The 21608-nt window shown below is 44.9% G+C and overlaps 1 protein-coding gene across 3 annotated transcripts in view; it reads right to left on the reverse strand.

Annotated features, from left to right (window-relative positions):
• rassf8b (Ras association domain family member 8b) overlaps positions 1 to 21608 on the reverse strand; it is a 45270-nt gene that overhangs the window by 21206 nt on the left and 2456 nt on the right. Inside the window, exon 2 of one of the 3 annotated variants that reach the window (XM_036520020.1) lies at positions 18131 to 18258. The gene's annotated coding sequence lies outside the window, so the exon portion shown is untranslated. Of the gene's footprint in view, positions 1 to 1035; positions 1099 to 18130; positions 18270 to 21608 lie in introns of those variants that run through there. The other 2 variants (XM_036520019.1, XM_036520021.1) reach the window with 2 other exon arrangements.

Below are 21608 nucleotides of genomic sequence, written 5' to 3' on the forward strand. Positions count from 1 at the left end.
GACCCTGCAGGCCACAGGTTGAGGAGCAGAGAACCAGAATGGTCCATCTTTCTGCTGAACTTTTGAACACACCATTAGGATGTCTGGGAGATGCTTTCGGCTTCCAACAGTACAAATAAAGTCAAAATGACATTAACACAAAAAAGTGGCCTACACAGCTTCTGAATTCAAAATGTTAGTTGAAAATGGTGAGAGGAGCCACTCCAATTAGTCTGGAGCCTTGAGTTTCTAATGGTGGAAAGTGGCCCTGAAGTGTGCGAAAAAGTTCTGACACACGAGGCCCCACCAATGTTTGAACGCACAAACATTTTGAAAAGGAAGCTACCATGGTAACCATTTCAGACCCCCAAACGAGGGCTAAATTACCTGTACTAATTCATTGCAACACAAAGAATCTTACAGTGAAGGCACAATAAAGACTCCTAATAACAGTTACTGGTATAACGGCAGTATAGCAGGGGTTTCACCACAACATTCTGTCATACACATAAGGAATTCCATCAACGCATAACGCAAGCAGACGAAAGCATGAAAGCAAATCACTGTCATCAATCAAATAAACTTTCCTCTGAGACATTACAATTTATTTAAGCTACTTCACTTAGCACTTTCTTAAAACCTATAATTCTTATGATAACCTATAATAAAACCTAAAAAACCATGTAAGTAGTCCTCTAATAAAGCACTGTTAATTTTTCATAAAGCATCTTCCTTTCCAGAGAAATTATTGTTGTTTGTTCTGCTCTTAACTTTTACTTTTCATTTCTGTTGTATTTGTATTTTTCTTTTAAATCAATGCGTCAGAAGTTGCAAGTTCCCCTGGATAAATCTTATGCATTGTCAAAACAGCTGCTCAACCAAATGACTTCAGCCATAATCCTCACTCCGCCACACACACTCTGCTGTGCAAACGCTTACTGCGCCACCTTTAAACTGGTCTAATACTGGCACGGCACTCTAATTAGCCGATTGCTTCACTCTGCATTTGGAGCGCAGAACGCTGCATATTCTAAGGAGAGGCGCTAAAATTCTCACCGCTTTAGAAGGTAATGCTCCTCCGCTCGGTTGTCTGTTGCAGTCCAGAGCAGGCTGTCCGAGGAGTGTCCCCTCTGTGGTCCTATGAGCCATGACTGAGTCCACCCCCCCCACCGCCTCTGCCCCTCCCCCACCCCACCATTGGCTCCTGCCTCCTGATGGTTGCCCACAATGCTTGTGTTGAATATTGTCCACAAGAGGGTGATCGGCAGAATGTATGTCCCCATTCCCTTCGAGCCCACATCTGCCCTGGTCCAAATCCACCAGCCTCCACCACCTCGGCCTGCGGCCAGCATGTCTGTAGATGGCCTTTTCTTCACACCGTTCAGCCCGCGAAGACAAGACCTAGCCAGAGGCCTCAAATGCCTCTCTCTATCCATCTCTCTCCCTCCCTCTCTCTCTCTGTCTCCTCTCTCTCCCCCCACTTCACTGTCCTCTAGAGCAGTGTACTCAGTTATTTTCACGCTCTGTAAGATCTCCAACGTCACGGAGTTGCCGCTGCCAATAGCACACTGCAGGAACGGTGCCCTGGATGACAGCTTGGCTTGCAGGGCTTTTTTTTTTTCCTCCTGCAAAGCCGCTACTCCGGAGGTGTGGTTCTGCATCAGGAAGAAAAGTTGACGGACAACTTTGAGTGTTGGGCACGAATTTTGTCCGAGTCAATTAAGCCAACTATACCTGAACAATACTGATCATCAACCTACTACAATAATTAAAAGGGCCCAACTAATAAACTGCTGTTACTAACAAATTAATTAAAACTGCAGGTGGATCAGAAAAAGTAGATAAAACTCAGACATAATTTATAACTATAATAAAAAAAGGCCACTCTTTGAAGATGCTTTGTGTACAGATGTTCAAATGCGTCACTGACCTCGTGGAGTACGACCTTTCTCCAATTATTTCTCCATTCCGTGCATTTTTCAGCTCAGAATCTGCAGTGGCTTACTGGTGAGTGAGACTCTTAAGTAATAGCAACCGTTAGCTAATAGCCAGCCAATAACACATTACAACAATGCCTCAAGAGCATTATGTGAGCATTACGGTGGCATTTTCCTTCACTTGGAAGAATGACAGAAGGCAGCGAGGGGGAGTAGGAGGAGAGTAGCTGGGAGTAAGGCTGGGTGAGAATAGAGTAACCATGTTATAAAGTGTGCTTGTGGCCTCTCATGAGACACCAGTGCTCAGGGAGATGATAACCAGGACTAGATACTGGCATAATAGACAATTCCTGGTGATGGTGCGCAGGTGGGTGAGGGTGGAGGTCAATGGGGGGTCAATGGGGGAGTGATAAAAGGCTGTTTGGTGTAGGGGTTGACATTTTTTAATCCAAAAGCAAAGGTTTTTCCATTATTGATTGAAAGAATTCACAGCTTCAACAGTAATGAGAGTATGGTCAACTTCTACAGATAATCTGTTAAGAAGATTGCAGCTTGAAAAATTCTGCCAGTCGCTGCAATAACAAAGGCAAGAAAAAAAATTCTGAAGATTTTCCATAAACACATCTGTGACATAAATCATGAAATATAAAGACAGAATTTTTTCTACTCTAATCACACATGAACATGTCAAAATATGTATGACAAAAATAACTTACACTGGGTCCAGCATCACTTCACTGGCTACCAGTAAAATATCAGATTTCAAACAGCTGCTCCTAACTTATAAGGCTTTAAATGGGCTTGTGCCAGCCTATTTGCAAGATCTAATAATCCCCTACAACCCCCTCTAAATTGCTTCTTTCACAAGAGACTGGCTTTCTGGTTGTTCCAAAAATAGAAAACACAAAATCTGGTGGTGGAGCTTTTTCACAAAGAGCTCCTCTATTAAGGAACAGCCTACCACATTTTGCTTTACAATCAGACACAATCTCCATTTGTAAGACTAGATTAAAAACTTGTCTTGAAAGTAGGTCCCACAGTCAAGATGGGTGCTGAGGATGAGGGTGGTTCTTGGCTGTACAGAGCACAATTCTTGTGCTAAGAACTGCTTCATTCTTAACAGGATTGCCCTGCAATTTAAACACGCTGTGTCCTAACTTCACTGCTCATTTCCTTTTCTATGCTGCCACAGTTTACCTCTACTGAGGCTACAAAGTTTCGCAGTGCACCATCACACACTGTACCTAAATTGTCAGGCCCCCCTACGCTAACCACCACCCACTCCCTCCCTCCTTCTCTGTCTGTGCTCTTCACACCATCTGAGCAACAAGTACCCCTGCAGCACCGCCGCCTACTGACAAGCATTTACCCTGCCTCAACAGACAAACAGACAACTGACAAATTACCCAGCCTACCACTACTGATGAAATCCCAACCCTGGCCACCGTTGGATGGAGAGTCCCCCTAATAGCTTGCCTAAATCCACCACACCATCCCTATAGCCATAAATCTGTCTCTATACTTGAACTGATATTTCATGCAATTCCACTGTTAACATACCACTGGCTTCCAGGAGTCACATGACCACCATTCCCCAGGGGTCAGGGAATAAACTTCCAGTTCTTCCCATTTTCCTGTGGGTTGTCTGGTTTCCTGGCTTCCAATCCCCCTGGAAAACTCACTATGCTCAGCACTTTTTTTTACACTTCAGGTGTAAAAAATGCAATACAACATAAGATCTGATTTATTGATTGATGTGATGTGCAATAAAGTAACAGTTTGTGTGAGCGGGGCGCAGCTTTTGAATGTTAACTACCTCATAAGCCAGTGAAGGCATGTCAGTAACCTGCCACATGCAACGCTTCCACTTCCAGCAGGCTCAGCAATCCTCCATCCAATCACAGGATGATGGCAGAGCGAGTCCATAAACACTGGCCCCAGATCAGCCTTGTTACTCTGTAGCTCACACAAAGAATTCTGATCCAAGCCCAGCACACGGGGACTCCAGTTCACAGGGACAAATCAAAAACAAACTTTGCACGGCAGTAACTAATTCTGGAGGTTTTAAAATAATGACAAAGTAACAGGACCATAGATGGAATTTCTGACAATTTGGGAGAAAAACATACTAAGCAGGCTACGTAATGTTTGGCGAGGTATGAATGTGGATGAGTTCATCAGATGAATGTGGTTCATTCAACTTGAATGGATATCTTTCTGTTCTTTTGGTGCTGGAAGTTGCTCTGGATAAGAACATCTGCAAAATGAATGTAATGTAAAGTTATCAGATGATTCATGTATATGAAAAATGCAGGACTTTCAGGTGGGGGGGGAAGAGATAGCCCTTTACAGCTGCTTTGTCATGTGAGGCCACAGGACCAGGGGCTATTAATTAGAACCAGCTCACTCTGAGTTTAGCTTTCAACTTTCATATGCAGTCTCATCAGCCATTTGAATCCAAGCCCAAGGTGCTCTCCTGAGATGTCTGAGGCCGTCTGCGGCGCTCAGGGAGGGGAGTCGGAGATTATTCGCCTTGCTCAATCAGCGGCGTCAGGCTGCCTCGGCGAACTCGCCTCCATCGAGAGCGCCTGATTAAAGAGGACCCGAGCGGAAAACGTGGCCGAACCGCAGCCTGAGAACCGCTAATGAGGGGGACGGCCGAGTCAGAGAGAGGGCTAAATGAGAGATTAGCAGACGCTCGCTGAAGAGCCCCGAGGGAAAAGCTCTTTCATTTTCCGTGTTAGGGTAAAAATAACCCCGTAAACCAGCCGGTTACCCTCTCTAATGCACGCTTTCCCTACAACAACAAACAGGAAAAAAAAAAATAACCCACGGCTTCGGTGTGTTTTCTTACCTTCACTCCACAATATCGTGAAACTCGATACTGGAGCTGAGAGCACTGAGGAAATGCATTGGTCTGAGTTTCAGACCACCAGTGGTCCTGGGGTTTAAAAAAAAACACTGCGCAGTTCCTAACCTGGATGTTTAGAACACTGGTTTTGGCTTAAAAGCAAGGAATGGAGATGTTCAAAAAAATACATCATTTTTATAAACACACAGGACAGGGTAAAACCTGTAAAACAGGCAAACATAAAAGGGTAGAAACAAGGACTAAAGTGTGCAAAAACCACAAACCCTCCTAATTAACCAATGTCCTACCATTCAGGCTAACATACATTTTCATGCTTTTAACTGTTTGGGGGTGAATCTCATAACTAAAAAGCTTCTTATTGCAAGGTTTTATGTAGTGAATGGCAAATGCATAAGGCTATTAAACATCCATACAAACAAATGCATACACATGAAGGAAACAGGAAAATAAAATAACCATTGGAAAGATTGCATCCTCACACTGATTCACATATTCGTGTGCCTCTTTTCTTGATATTTCAGCATAATGTGTGAAATACATTTCCTTTTTTGTTTTCTCCCTTTTTTTTACTCTAACTTTGAAATTGCAAATTTCACACTTCAGGCTTGCCATCTCGCAACATTAAAACCTTCCATTTATCTGAACAAAGCACTGACAACAGGAAAAGCCTTCCTGCTTGACACCATTGTGAGGTTCTTACGGAGCGCCATGCTGGACAAAATTCAAAGTCAGAGAGGAATCATATGATGAAACGTTACAATTCCCTGACTCGACAGCATGTCAGCCCTGACTACTGTAACGGGTACTACAGCATCACCATTCTTATAAATCACGTCAATATATTCAAGGTTTAACAAGTGAATACTCTGTCAGTTTACCTAAAGTATCCTAACAGACAGACAGAACCTCCATGCCTGCTCACACATCCTGGCAGGCTAAATGTCAGCCCCCTCATCCCAGATGTATTCGCACACACATTCAAATATCCTCTTAGAGCCCAGTTAAAACTTATACTATGTAACAGCAGACACCCAGGGGTGGATTCACCATTAGACAGGGAACCCAACACTACAATTAAAAAACTTATATATCAATGGAAACCTGTGAAGGAAAACTGTCTGTTAGATTCCCTGAGATCCCAGAAGTCAGCTATGCTTGATCTAAAACAAGGCCTTGCTCTGCTGTTCCACTTCAAAGGGGTCCTAAGTTTGGCAGCTACTTGGATGTGCGAACGTGTCTCCACATCTCTGCCCTAACAAACACCCCACGATGAAATCCTCCCATCTCGGTATTATTTTTCTAACTCGGCTTCCAATGTCAGAAACACCTCCTCCCTCCTTCCCGGAGGATCGGCCTCGGCTCTCCACAGCGCAGGGCCGATCGTGATTTACAATGATTTGCATTCCTGCTGCGGGCTGGGTCACCTGTTTGCCAGCGCCCTTATATAAATCTGCGCTGATATCACCGCGCCGATATCTCGGCGGGTATGAGAGGAATCCAGCCCCTTTTCCAGCGACTCGCGGAACTGCCGTTCCCCGCCCGGCGTGAGGCGCATTCCTCCAACCCCCCTGATGGAGGGAGAACATGAGGCAGCTGCCAGGCCCAACATAGCAGGGCCGCGCAGAAACGCAACTCCTCCACACATCCACGACAAGGTACAGACACACCGAGACTACAGCAACACTCAAAAGTCCCGACACACCTGATGCCAATGTATGAAAAAGGCAAAAAAAAACACATATCTTGGCCCTGTATGTTCTGGACGGTGAACCTGAACGATCCCGAACCAAAATGCCTTAAAAGCTTTACGGATGGAGGGAGGGAGGAATTAGCACACATTCAGCCTGGCTGAGAGAGTGAACTGATTTGAGGTGATGGCTTCCAGGCCATTAAAAATGAATTGATAATGAGTTCAGCTTGCGAATCACATCAAGCCTTCCAGTCACATGAGGGACATGAAGTAGATTACAGCACTTTGGCAGCAGCTATCCTAAAGCAGCCTCTTCCCTCCTATCATTCCCACAGACTTCTTCATTCCCTTACCACAAACAGGTACACATCCAGGACCGCTCATTTGGTGTCCATCTGCATATAAAGGGGAAAGCAGCCACGCTACCTATGACTTTAATTAAACACTGAGAAACGAAGTACAATAGAGTTAAATCCCAAAGCCCCATCATTTGTCAAAGGGGGAATGAATTTATAATCGTACGTAACGTTGTTGCAATGTTGTTGTGCAACGCTGTGGCACCGTGACAGAGCCTCGTCACTGGCACCTTCCAGTCTGCATTGTCACAACATTGCATTGCAACGCTGCCAAATAAACAAACAAATGCAATGTTGTCACAACCCCCCGCCTCCCACTGGTAGTATGCATGCTTCATTTGTGTGCAACCAGTCTCACGCTATTTCTTCTCAACAGCAGCGATTTATTACTAAGCCAATATTTTGACACAACATAACACCCCACTGGCACTGAAAAACATGCCTCCTCGTCTGCACGTCTTCATAAAATTTGCATTTCACACTTGGGAGAAATTTTTCACTTCTCAGTTTTTTTTCCACCAAAGCAAATCGTTTGGACGGTGAGGTGCGCTCACTCCCTCCTGTACGTGAGGGGATCTGTGGTTTACGTATGGGAAAAAAACCCCTCTCCAAGATGAACTGACAGGCAGTTCATTCCACCACGGCCAGACAGGCAGAGGTTATGCAGCAGACTGTGCAGGGGTGAAAGGTCGGATGGAGGAAAAAAGGTGGGAAGCAGTCGTGCCCTTGGCTGTCTGGTGAACAACACTAGGTTCTTCCGTTTGATGTGCGCAGACGGATTTGACGGCAGCTACTGAAAGGAGCCTGGCAGAGGTGCGACATGGACATATTTCGAGAGTTTAAAGACAAACCCCGCAGCGGTGTTCCAGAGCACCCCTCTGGAAGCGAACCCCTCCCGCACCCACTACGCAGGTCCTAGATGAATAGCTAAAAAGAATGTGACCTTTCCGGTTCAAGAGAGATGCTATTCTCCTGTTGCTAAGAGAGAGAGAGAACACATCGTGCGGGTCACGCGTTGGACAGCCACAGATAGCAGGGATGAGATTTCCGGCAGAAAAATGAAGCGGTCACTCTGCCTGACAGCCTGTGCACGCTGGGAATTTTCATGACAGGCCAGAAATATCCACAGGGCTAATTCTGGACATGCGTGATTTTCCACACATACAAAGATACATTTGTGGGCAAACGTTTACTTCCCAAATGTCTGGCAGATTTAACATAACCGCAACAATGTTGAGGCAGGTTGAACTAGCATATTTATTTAGATAATTTAATGATTAACGGTTATCAGAAATGTGCTGTATTCTGTATGTTGTCACTTGGGTATTTGTAAATTATGAAATCAAATCTTGCAAATTAACTCGTACTGAAATGAAATGTAATGCATTGAGAAATACTTGGTTCATTCCAAGAATATATGTTAAATATATGGCAAATATAAATATATTTATTTAAATCATAAATATATTGCAATATACCAAAAATCAAGAATTTTGATACTTTGATACAAACATTTCCTAGCAAATGTTAGCACTCTCTCAAACTTTTTTGCTTAAAGTTCCCTGCCTGCAAAGTCTAGTACATTACATTGTAGGGTCAGATCCAAACATATTGCAATTCTGGCACAATGCAGATTCTGTTCACTTGTGGATTACAGTGGACTGTATGGTCTTAATCAGCGATCCCACAACATCCTTACAAGTATTCTGAACTGGATAATTATCTCCATTTCCCAAAAACAGCGGTGGAGCAAGTTTAATGATGTCTATCTAGCCTTGTCATTTTGCTCACAGAGATTGTATAGCACTGTGTCGGGTCTGGTCTTGAACACTACGGTTCTCACGGCAAAGAACACACTTCACTCCAATGTGTGAAAAAGGTTTTGCTCCATGAAGTTATAAATTTGCAGTGTGACTATTTTTTGTTCACACACCAGAAGCTTATCCTCTTCTGTCATTATTCACATAAATAGTTTTGTGTTTTTGACATCAGTCAAAGCATTCATCCTAATATACACCCCAGGTGCTAAAGTCTTGATCCACGAAAGACATGTAGTGTGACTGCACTATGTCACATCTTTTAACAGAAATGACACGTACTGCATTTGAATATTTTGAAATATTGACAACTAAAGTGAGTTCTCCACAAGGAACAACTGTTATGGAATTTTATTTGAATGAAAGGCATGTACAAAAAAGTACCCACTGAGTGGATTTCTAACAAAGGGCAAGTACTCCAGACTCCTGAGGTCTCGGTTAGCCACACAGCAGCATGGGCATGAACACTGAAAGAGAGGAAATCTGGTAGAGAGCACACGAACAGGGTAATGCACAGCTACAGCGAGGCCGATACCCACGCAACAGCGGTACATGTATGTGTATGTATGTATGCATTTTGGTGTACACTTCCCAGTCACCTTCCCCTCTCCCTGCGCCTCTGCCAGTCCTGCTGGTGTAAAACATAACAACACTCTGGGCCCCGTTCCCCCTCGACCCCTGACCCCCCGTCCCCTAAAGGGTCAGGACACAGCGGACTGGGCCAGAGGCCTCAAACAGCTGAGGAATGCCATGTTTACTCAGGGACCCTGACACTCTGACCCTGACCCTTGTGCCTCCCTGGAACCAGCCAGGCCACACTGCATCCTGGGGCTAAATTTAGTCCCTTTCCCCAGTCTGGCTCCTGGCATTCCCCCATGCCTGGGCAAGAGAGGGGACATGCTGCATTTCTGTCCATCCGCAAGCGACACTAAAAACTAAATCACAGATTAGCGGAAAGTGGACTGCTATGACTATAATTAAAGGTGACAGACTCCAGTGGCTAAGTTAATGCACCTGTGTTAATCCGCAATTAATTCAAATTAAAAAGTACAGGCCACTTTACCTGAAATTATATTATTGTTTACAACACTAAGCACGCCATGCTTATCTAAAGTGGCTCATTTCAACCTGTGTTTCAAAATACCCAGGTTTCCAACACAATTCAAAACTGACTGACGTACAGCTAAATGCCTATGCTATTGTTAAAGGTCTTGCAAGATTCCAACTGCTTCACTGTGCCCAGGAAGCTGCAAATCTTTATTGATTTGGAAAAGAGTGTGTTACCAGCAAGTTGCATGTTTAAATCTTGGGTAGGGTACTACTGTCACACCCATCAGCAGGGGTTACTTATTCTTCAATAAATATCCTGCTCATATTATGTATGTACACTTCAATACATGTGTAGTGCAGGGATGGAGCATCCACGCACTACACATCCAATGAGCACTATTGCAAATGAGTACTAATTTCTTCACGAACAAAAATGCTTTGTGAGGCAGGGGAACTGAAAGTGACTCAGATGGATTGTCAGCAGCTTGATATGGAAAGCCGGAGAAACCAAAGTCACGTTTTGTGCACTGAGCTCTCAGTAACTGCAGCCATTGATGATGAGCTGGAAACGCTGTGAAAACCATAAAAACACAAGTTTTAAAAATATGTATTAGGCAACACGGCAGCCCTCAGCAACAAAAACATGCCATCCCTGCGTTGCTTACCCTAGCAGCAGTGAAACCGATGGGCCAGGTGTAATATATTCTATTTCACTCACTGCAAAAAATATATTTGACAACATACATCAATAACTGAGTCAGAACACAGTCATGCTTGACATGAAGCCAATAGGAACGGCAGAGTGCCAGCTACTCCTGGAACAGAATATGACAGACACAAGCCTCAACACTGAATCTGCCTTTTTTTTTCCAGTAATGTCGTTAAGGTGTCTATATACTGTGGTTTGATGGGAAGCGACTTGCCGTCAGGGTGAATGATGAACTGTCAAAAGTTAGGGTATTTTTTTCCTTAAGAATATGATCGATTCCTCAATCATTACTCAGTTAGACAGTCATTAGCCAGTTATCGAGTACCTGGATGCTCGTTAACAACCCCCACTTAGGGATGTTCATAGGCAGTAATGAAAAAGTAATGAAAGATTCTGGTTGATAGCTTGCTGTTGTCATGTGAACTACAAGCCCATCATTTTAAATCCTGCTGGGTTTGAGCCGGCTGGCTGCTTTGCGCGTAGTCAGGGAGACTTTTCCGGAAAATTGAGCAACATGAAGGTCTGTTTCCAAGAAACAGAAATCTCTGACCATGACTGCGATCACAAGCAAAGGAAGCACTGATGTAACTTCTTGTGCACACCAACTCAGACGGGGGGGGCTGGAAACTCCAGTCAGATGAGGTCATATCACAAAGTAGACTGCTTACAGCTAAATACGACAAGATTATGTTATTTTTGTCACTGTACATTAAAACAGAACAAACACATTGTAAAATACTGGCACATGTATTCATGACAGGCATCATATCCCACCACACACGATCACCTGCATGACCTGATGTAGATGTTATAAATATGAGCGAATCTGAAAGCTCCTTCTTGAAAATGTGCCTGGAGAAGCATTGCGGGGCATGCTGCCACTGTGCCACTGCCAATACCTCCCTCTCCCCTGCTAAGACTGCAGAGATGCTCAGGGCTTCAGCGTTCCAGCTCCACACTGCATTTGTGTAGCAGACTCTCTCATTCCGAGCGACTTGCATAGCTTACATTTTTACACGTTGCCCATTTGTACAAGCTGAGAGACTCAGTGATGCAATCCGGTTCCCAAATTTCAATTCTTGCCCAGGGCAGTGTGAATCAAACCTCTGGAAGCATTAAAGAAGTCACACATACATCCTGCCCCTTAAAACAGCCAGTGAAATTCTCTGGAGGGGAGAGGTCTGAGATATGACAGACGTGAAGTCTCAGGATATTATTCCAAAATAACTATTCTTTTGTTTTATTTTCCCTGTGATATGACATTTCAGCTGAAATGGAATCAAATTTCGAAATAAAAGCTGATATGTCAAAAAATGTCAGCTTCCATCTTCATCACTCCGGCTTGTCCTGCCAAGAAGTTTTCACATTTGGGTTATTCATTCCCTGAAGTCTGCCCTGTGCATTTTATAATAAGGACTTTTGCAGTGAGGAATCAGCTTCGTGTAGGTCACCCCTCACGCTATGTCAAAACAAAGGGAGGCACTTTATTTCATGTAGCAATTTCAGCAGGATAAAGAGTTCCCTTGGCATTCCAATTAGGTTAGCCAGGAGCGCTGGTATTTGAAGGTCACGGTTTCTGTCCTCTGATTATGCAAGCCTCCGACTGGGAGGAGCTTCGTGATCTCTGACGGACGGCCCCGCGTGGGCAAAAGGACCAATCCCTTTGTTAACAAAAAATACCAGCAGAGGGGGAAAAGAGGCAAATCCCTCCTTTAAAATGCACTGCTGAGATGAAAGGTCAGGACCTTCGTCCCTCTGGAAGAAACTACAGGCATTTCTCTGATTAAAGGGGAATTACAGGTTCGGATTGGGGGAGAGGCTCAGAGACAGAGAGGAGGAAGGCAAGGATTAGCTCAGCCCCTGGCCCAGTTCCCCTACATATGACATCAGGGAAAAAAAGCATGAGTTTTCTTCTCCCCTTCCACAGAGCTTCTCAACAACAGCAGCAACCAAATGAAAGTCTCCGGTCTCAAAGTTGTAATCACCTCAATTCACTTTCAGGTCAATCCGAGATGAAGGCTCGAGATACACAACTGAAACATGACTTCACATTCTGTGTGCCTGGAAGCACAGGCGAGGAAGGAGATTACGGTTTCTGGAACATTCCTCATCAGTATCAGCCTGGTGATCTGGTATGTCCTCCACTGCTGTGGTTTTGTGGGTGACATAAAAATGACAGAACGGCGGCATGCCTCCTTACAGTCTGAAGCTCTCTTTCTCCTAATTGCCATTCACACAGAACTGGTGTCAGCCCAGGAAGTTCGGAGTTCTGTTTTACTGAAATCAGTAAAAAAATGACTGACATCGGTAATTTTAACTCAGAACCACAAAGCCTTCAGTCATATTTCCAGACCAAAAAAATACCGTTTGCCATCAGACTCTAACATCCGAAAGTATTTTAGTCTGTAGGAGGATGAGCCCCATGTACTCACGAGATGTTTTTGTAACTCAGTCTTACCATAAGCAGAAACAACGATCCAGTACACAGTTTTCAGTTTCATGGTTTTTAGTGATCCTATTTAATCAGGGGCTTGAATATATATGGGGGCACAGTGTAAAGTATATATGTGCATGTATTTTATTATACTGAGGCATTGTACCAATAAGCATGAGGTATTACACTATGTATGGTGCTATGTATATGAAAGTGCAATAGAGGTACATAAAGGCATGAAAAGTCTTCACATGCAGTGAACAGAACCCATTCAGCAGAACCGGAGCAGCAGAGGGACTGTGAGGGGGAGAGGCCGCAGTTGGGGTGATCCCGGCCGTTACTCATCCTGCTGGGAAGATGGGCAAGGCCGCGACTATTTTCCGAAAAGGAGTCCAGGTCTAAGTGTCTGGCCCGCTTCTCCATGGAGTATCACAGAGTATCACTCTGCGGCAGGAAATGACATCATGCGCAGCTCTCTTCGCTGCCTGGATCCTACTCTGGGTCATTTTCGGAAAAAAAAGGCTCCATTACTTAAGCTATTCTCCTGATGCCTTCTGCCAAATCTGTACAGTCAAATACAGCAGACAGCCTTGAGGATTATCACTTCAAGGGAAAAAGTGGCATTTTAGCTTTTGATGTTTCTTTTGGGGGGAATGCAATAACGAACCAGCAATATACTCTGGCTAAATATGGTTATTTGTGTTACGTTCGCACTTCTTAGATAATCACTACACTCCACAATTAAGCCATCTGGCACAATATCGACAAGAGGCAATGCACCGGTGGGGCCTGTTTCAGCACTTAAGTGGAACAGCACTCAGAGCGGGCCTTTGGGGGAAACTGAACTGCACTCCCAAACAGAGCAGTCAACTGCGCAGCAGATAATCAGCCACAACGACGGATTAAAATAAATAGCCTTGTGGGCCGCTTGGCACAGGGAGACCCATAAGAACCATCTGGTCAGTATTCTCATGATCCACCCTTCCGCTTCTGCACAGCATCTTTACAAGGTACAGTGTCCAAACCTTCCTATCCACTGCTGGAGGACAGAAGACCTCTGCCTTTGCTTTCCTGGCTTTACTGGTGCATTTAATGATTGCACCAACTTTATCTGAAATCACTGTTTTTTTTGTCATTAGACATGACTTCCCACTGCCAGGGAATCTCACCCACGGCTACTTTTAGTACACACGCCATCTTTACACACGCTGTGCGTTTGCCCTGTTCCAGCTGCACCTTCACTGGAGCAAGAAGAAGGGGGACGACACTGGAACACGGAAATACCTCAGCTGTGTTCCAAATAGGATTAGAGTCTGTACTTCTGCAGCCCGCAGTCCAATAGGGAGAGGAGGCCTAGCGAGGGAAACCGCGGGGGGAAAAAAAAAAACACGCACATCTCAAGATTCGTAAAGGAAACAGAGGGCTATGTTTCGAGGCTGGGGGGAGTAATTAACTTTTGAGACCACCCCCACCCCCTGCCCCTCCCCACTCACCGCAGTTAATGATCCCCAGGTTCTCCCAGGCTAACCCCTGAGTGGGGGGAGGGGTGGGGCGAGGGGAGAGGGGGAGGGGGAGGGGAAAGGGGGGGGGGGAGTACACTGCTGGTTTCTAGCTGGTTAGCTGCAGGGTACCAGCGTTGTCTGTAAAAATACCTTGCTGACCTAGCAGCAGGGTCAAGCCTGGATAACTCAATTTGAGTAAGGTCAGCTATACATCCCCCCCTGCAGCAGTTTTAAGTCCACATGCTCTGCTTCGCAGCTGCCAGCTGTTTTCTGAGAGCACCCGCACATTGGCCCGGTTTGAAAGTCTATCTTGAAATGACTGATCTACGTACTGCCCAAATTCACACACCAAAACAGGGAAGGAGTTATTTATGAAATCATAGCTTGACCTGTGTATGGAATTCACATTTTCTAAGGGAGAGGTCTGTAAATCACCATGAGTTACTATACCCTACTGTCCTTACAAGCCTAAGATTTACTGATAAAAAGGATCCATCACTTAGAAACCTTCACTTTAAGCCTTTCAAGTCAAAAAAATTCAGTACAAACCACTGAAAAATACTTGTCAGAAGCAAGCAACAAGCTCTTACAAATAATTTCACTACAACGCAAGGTATGACTTCTCATGTTTTTCAAATGTGATCTGCACTCTTCTCTGTTACATTAAGCTCGGTGCATCTCATACTGGGAACAGAAGGTAAACAGTCCTTTCTACATTCACATTTATTTATTTAGCAGACGCTTTTTTCCAAAGCGACGTACAAAAGTGCATACAGTAAGTATAGCGACAGTACGGGGACAGGATGTGTACAGTTCCACAATGAGACACTAGTTCTCAGCTGAGAGCAAGGTCTGTTTGAGGACACACTACTATCTGATTTGTACAACTACAGCGTATAGGGCAAGTAATATGATACACCTTCAAACTTCAAACAGCAAACTTCAACAACTTCAAACAGCGCGATGAGTGTCAGAGTAAAGGCAGCGACTACACTTGTGGCGGCTTTCGACACTCATGCAAAGCTGTGGATGATCCAGAGAAGACCTTTTACAAAGAACGCACGGGTGCCAGCACAGAGACCCTGAGCAATGCTGATTTTGGGGACTTTCTGGTGATTCAGCAGACACACTGCGAAGCTATTTCCTGTCCCCGCCCCGGAGCATGACTGCACAAACTCTGCATAAATAAACGAAGAATGCTGGTCGTTCATCACAACGGTAAAAATCAGGCTGACCTTCGAATCGCAATTCAGGCTCGCCCTGCCACCTATACGCCTTTCTCAGATCCATTCGTTGCCATCCGTTGTGAGGGATGTCCTACCCACAGGCAAACCAGCTAACCGAAACCCATGAAGAAAACAAATGGGCACATTCACGCACGGTAACTGCTGAGTGTAACCTCAGATTCTAACTGCCATTGTTTTTGGCCATGTGACGTAACAGGGACAAGCTGGGATGCATGCAGCTGGCACGAACAAGGTGGACTGGGACGAACTAAAGCTTTAATTTAAACTGCAGATACCCACAATTTAAAAATAAAAAAAAACATAAACCTTAAATTACTTACAAAAGAACAAACAAGACGAACAACGTTTTAAAGCTAATTTCCTGGATTTTTAATAAGCTTTCACTGTGTGCCTGTCCACTTAACTTAGACAGTCATGCACACAATGCTCCCCAAAAACAATGACAGACTTTATTGCGTTGTGACCATTATCCTTTGGAAACAATGCTGAGTGCTAAACCTCCATACATCAGGAACTGTTCCACTGTGCACCATGGGGAGCTGAGGCGGACAGAAGCAAAATCTGAGGGATCGCTGTCAGTTTAACCTGAAATTTTAGGAAATAAGATTAGCCACAAAACGTAAATGGATAATCTGCGCTTTGCAGGCTCAGATTTTGATCGTGAAAGCAAAGCCTTGTTGCGGCGGGAGAGAACTCGAGCATCCACTCGCGTCTCGGTCCCCGGGGCGGGGGGCATGGTGCGTGGTGACGGGAAAGCCAATGGGAGAGCTTGCTGTTCCTGTGACGACTGGTGCCAGGTGAGGGACAATATTACTGCAGAGTTCTGTTGAGGTTTAACGCCCCTTTAAATCTTCAATACTGACAGCACATGTTGTACAAAAGCATTAATACCTTTTACACCTAACATTTCAGAAAATGAAAGCCACTCATTTGTCATTGGTATGGGCCAGCTTTGAGTTTAGTACATTAAGATTGGTTTAAGTTCTCAAAAGAAGCAGCATCTTCCCATGTTTTTTTCTTAGTTTGAGGTAATCCAAGTAATAAAATCCTAATCACGGGGGAACAGTATCTAAACAATCTTTCTCCTAAGATACTGCCCCTGAAATGAAAGAGAAACAAACAAGCTTAACAGCGTCAGTATTGTACCAGTTAACCATGTATCACCTGCATCTCAAAACGTTACTCCAAACAAGATGCCAGGCCATAAATGGAAATGCACAGCAAACTCAACACTCTGCCCTCACTTTCAACCACTGTATCACTCCTACACAGGCATAAACATTTACTTCTCTGCTATACTGGAATTACAGAATTCCTGCATTGCAGAACTATGGCTATATTATGGCTATATTATTTCTAAAGCAATATGTTTGCAGGCTCATACCAAGAACACATTAGATGGACAGATAGATAGATAGATAGATATAGATAGATAGATAGATAGATAGATAGATAGATAGATACTTTATTCATACCCCTTGAGGAAATTCAGGAAATTAGCATTTTACACATTATCAAGTTCTAGAATAACTTTCTGTCATCAGTAGTGATATAACTTCGAAAGTCGTTCTGTGTTCGGAAACAGGACTGCATCCCAACGGTACGTTTGCCATCTTGGGACAAATTACCTCCGTTGCGGCGAGAGCAGGGATGGAATATTGCAGGGACATTTGAGAGCAGGATCCAAAAGCCCAGGCCTTCACAGGACTCAGCTCTGCATTGTAGCAGTGCCGGTTCCTCAGCAAGGCAGCCATGAGAGATCCGGACAAGGCCTGGATTTTGGCCGAGGGCAGACGCCCCGGTGTGACGCCCCAGGGCCGGATTACTGTTATGGCGATTTCCCCTCTTGACCCACTGGCTTCACCCGCTCATTTGCCTTTAGACGTGCAGAGCCATAACATTTGTTTACTCCTTTTGTTTCTTATCTTGGGAGAACAATGGCGGATTTGTGATAGGGATCAAGGAGGCAAGCCACAATGGGTTGCCATGGCTCTGAGGAGTCTTTATTCTCCCTCCCTTCCTCTGTCAATTAGCACAGGCCGCTGTACATTAGAGGACAAGACAATGGTTCCTTCTGACAGAGAGGAAAGATTATAACCCGCTCTGTGCAGAGAGGAAACAATTGCTATTACACGAGTTAACATCCCGTAACATAAAAGGGCTAATTCTTCATGCCCTGCTTGACCATGGTGTTCTCGCCAAAACCACAGAGGCCGAACCTTATCAAGAGCAGAGTCTATAGCTGCTATATTTAAGTTTATTTTAAACAGCATGTAAATTCAGTTTTCACTTCCTGTTTGGGGGACATGTACTTAGTGGCAGATAACGAACTCAGGTTTAAACGGATGTACAGGTCAGGCAAAGCGTGCTGTGGTACAGCGCCAGCAGCCTGCATTTTGATGTGGTTGCCCTCTGGGGCATGAAAGGACAAAAATTTAATCTCACGAGTCATCCAGAGAAACCACAGCCGTGCATCCGGAAACATGGTGCAGTCTCACAGCGGACAACTCCGGAGGGGAATGACGAATCGCACTTACCGCAAGAGCTGGATCTGTCACAAGCCCCAAGGCGCGAGAGTCTTCAGGGTGCAGATCCCGTGTGAGGAACTGAGAGGGGAGGGGCTCTCTCTTCAAGTGTTTGGACAGGTCAGCGTACGGCTTCCTTTCTGCAGAGACACTAGAGAGGGTAAAAATCACTCGCGCGCGCCAACAACACGGCCACTGTCACACGCGGACATTCCAGAGAGGGGAATATCTATGGGATCATCTTCGTGCTGTTTCCAGGGGGACTGGCAGCACTAAGAATGCACATTCCAATCCAGGCAGAACGCCGGGGCTATCGCTAAGACAAGAGTTCCCGCTCGGGCAGTTTTCACTGGGCTGAAAGAAGCCGCATTCCATTTCAGCCAATAGTGTGTGCCCCCCACACACACACACCACCCCTGCTGCCCCTGTGTGACCAATTTGCTTATTGGTGATCGCCCAGCTTTGTTTGATTGCTGTCGTGTTGTTTGCCGATTTCCAGACCAGTAATCCAAAGGCAGCCTCGGGCGAAGCCTACAGTTGTGTACGCCTTGCAATTCTATTACAGGAACAGTAACAAATATCATATAAGTGATTTCTGGAATGACAATTCCACAGTCCTGAGTGGAACAATAAGTGGAGACTGGAAAAGCTACTAAACGCCTCCAGCTACACAGAACACCCATGCTGAATCCAATCTGAATTTTTGCAGGGCAGGAGAGCCATTTTATTTGGACTTCACACAAGTTTTGGCGACCTTTGTTTCACAGCTCCCATTCACTGTTGCTAACAGCAACCTTCATCTCCTCACTTTTACATGCTCAAATAACAAAAATGACGATGTTATCAGGGGGGGTTTCTAAAAGAAAAGTGCTACCATTTGCAGAAGAAAGTGGTACTACCACAGCTGTAAGGCTCAAAGGTGCTTTCAGTTCCCATAGATATGACTGCTAAGGTGAAGCAAATGAATGGATAGTACATATATACATCGTCTCATTCTTTCCCTATGATTTTACAAATTTAGCCTGTTATGTCAGTCTATTGTCGATCTGGAAAAAGAAAAGACAATAGTTTGATCTGTGAGGGGAAATCCTATCACCATCCCCCACAGCCATTCGATCTGTCTGCTTGCGCCCTCTCTGCTGTAGTGCTACAACTAGTGGGGCAGTAGTAGAGGGGAAAGTGAGCAACATGTCTCTTCAGTGATCACGGGACTCTGTAAATGTGTCAGCAGGGAAAACCCACCGTTACTAATCCATACTGATTTTTTTTTTTTTTTAACTGACTCGAACTTTAACAAACAACCGGATGGAATGCAGGTCGTGGTTCCGCTGTCACACTGGTGGTATGGTGAAACTGATCACCGGAACAATCTTCAGTTCTGTAAACAGGAATCACAGGGGATTCTGGAATTCATCCTCATCCTACGCCGAACCGTTCCAATGACGTAGCGCCACCGTTTCGCTGGGAAGAAGACATCACTACCACCACAGTATAATCAAAGCTGGGGAAAGATCTGAGCTTTAGGGTTAGTGTGTGGATGAGAGACAGACAATACATACACTGTTCTTCCATGCAAGACATTTCAGCCACAGATCTGAGACAGGGAGCAGAACTGCGACTAGTTTCTATCCACAGGGTTACAGCTGTGGGCCTTGATGGACTACAGACGCACCGCCACCTCAGACTCTCATCAGAGCCCTCCTGAAGTTAATAAAAGCACGTCATTCACTGCGCTCGGCCGGGATGCTAACCAGGCCCCCCAGCTGCTCATCGTTCAGCTGAGGGGGGGGGGGGGGGGGGGGGGGGGGGCACTGATAGAATCCATGTCCCTCACTCAGGGCCAGCATGGCCTCTCATCTGGATGGCATGCCACAGCAGGAATATTACCGCCTCTGTTCTCCTGCCACGGCCAGCGTTTCCAGCCTGCTTTGAAGAACCGGCCTGGAGAGGGTCACGGCATCTGAGGAGCATGTGCTCCGGCACATCGATAGCACGCAGCAGCAATACCACACCACCCAACAAGAACACAGTAACACGCAGCAACAATATTGTACCATGCAGCAACAATATCCCACCGCACAGCAACAATGTCATACCACGCAGCAACAATATTGTACCACACATCAACAATGTCATACCACAAAGCAACAATATTGTACCATGCAGCGACAACATTGTACCACGCAGCTACAACAAGTAGCAATAATAGAACATCAAGCAGCAACAATGTTACACAGCAATGTCATGCTACAAGCAACACTTTAAAGCAACAACACAACTCGGCTACAACTTTGCCCCAAAACAATAACAGGCAGTGACAACGTCTTGCACCAACAACACCGCACAGCAACTATAGCACAGCAGAAACCAGCTGTGCCTGGGACATTCCAAATGTTTCCAGCAACAATGTCTGATTTGCCCCAATAAGTATGCAGCTCATATTCTACAATAACTGTTTGTTATGTTTTAATTCAATCCATCAATCAAGCCCAAGGCCAAAAATATCAAATTATTCAATGACTCCGTGAAAATGCAGTCCATAGAGTCTGGAAGACAGACTCTCGCCAATAATAGCCTTACCCCTAAATGTGTCTAAAGTTCACAGAAACATCATAGAAAAATGGTAGCGTCCCTTGAGAACACTGGAAGCTGCACTTCAAAGATTTCACTGTGTAGGTTTATAAGGAGGGCACCTGTGTAAAAACTATGGTAATATCCTTCGGCACTTTCTCCGGCTGAGATGTATTTCACCCATATCTTAACTACTAGCCGATCGTGCTTGTATCAATCCTCCCCTTCCACAGTTTGACCAATGCAATGTGACAGTGCTTATTCTTCTGAAATGCAGCTGTAAAAACCTTCTGAATCCACTCGCATGCTGTCTGTGTCAATGTAATGCAGACAAAGCCGCTGAAGGGACTGCAGCTGCGGTCCGCAACCTAACCAAGACATGACCAGCAAAGTCTTGCTGCCCTGCTTACAGTTCCATTCCAGAGGACTTTTAGGATTGCTGGCAAAGTGCTGAGTCAGTCTTATAAATTGACAACAACAAGGCGTGCATTCACCACTGTCTTCCAGGCTACAGTCTGAGCTTCATAGAATGTTCTGTTGTTTACATGAACCAACATTTTCCATAACAATGCTACATACAACTTTTTTTGGTGCTTGGTATGTGATCATAAAACGCTTTAAGAAGTTAGAAAAACAGGCAGTTCCTGCCCTCTCTTAGAGACAGTACAGAAAACAATTCAGAGAACAGAGAATTGTTTCCTAGATTATTGTATTCATAATTTAGGTGGAGGATGGTTTTAAACAAACACTCCCAATCATGAATCTGTTTTTCCCCAGAGTATATATATTGCTGGGGTTTACTTAATCAAACCACTATGAAACTGAATGCAGCAAATGAAGTAGACTGAGAAGGCAGCACAGAGATCAATAAACTAATAAATGGCACTTTCAGCAGAGAACAAGCTGAAATTAGCAGTAG

Source organism: Megalops cyprinoides, chromosome 25 (genome assembly GCF_013368585.1).
Source record: "Megalops cyprinoides isolate fMegCyp1 chromosome 25, fMegCyp1.pri, whole genome shotgun sequence".
Taxonomy (NCBI): Eukaryota; Metazoa; Chordata; class Actinopteri; order Elopiformes; family Megalopidae; genus Megalops; species Megalops cyprinoides.